We start from the raw sequence: 476 nt of genomic DNA on the forward strand, positions 1-476 counted from the left end.
GCACGTCCACACCGCGCCCTGGGCCCCCCACGCCGAAAGCGGTCCGTCGAAAACACGGCCGGTTTCTCTGCGCTACGGCAGAGACGTTTCCCAGCCTCCGCCTCCTGACGGGCTTCGGGGAACGGGACGCCCGTACGCTTCGCTCCACCAGCTCCGCGCGCCGGAGCGGAGCAGACGGCGGGAACACCGCCGCCGTAGAGCCCCAAATCAGAGGGACGTCGTCACGGGATCGTAATTAACAGCCCGAAAACCAGCAGGCTGCCTGCCGAATTAAATCGAAGGCTTCCATTGCAAACAACCGCTCTTCTTCAGACGCCCGGGCGTCACAACTCAACTCCCCGTCGCTCCTTCTCCCGAGAGCGCGGCAGCGACTCTCCGTCTCTTTGCCACCTTCAAACCCCTGATAATAAAATCTGACAGTTTTTTTTAACCCCGCTGAGGGCCGAGCGTTGGGCAAGAGCCTCCTCAGCCCCCGT

The 476-nt window shown here is 62.6% G+C and overlaps 1 protein-coding gene across 1 annotated transcript in view; it reads right to left on the bottom strand.

Moving 5' to 3' along the window:
- The window catches only part of PIAS3 (protein inhibitor of activated STAT 3), a 33,841-nt gene that overhangs the window by 24,811 nt on the left and 8,554 nt on the right, over positions 1 to 476 (bottom strand). The window lies entirely within an intron of this gene.

This window comes from Aptenodytes forsteri, unplaced genomic scaffold (genome assembly GCF_000699145.1).
Source record: "Aptenodytes forsteri isolate BGI_AS27 unplaced genomic scaffold, ASM69914v1 Scaffold419, whole genome shotgun sequence".
Taxonomy (NCBI): Eukaryota; Metazoa; Chordata; class Aves; order Sphenisciformes; family Spheniscidae; genus Aptenodytes; species Aptenodytes forsteri.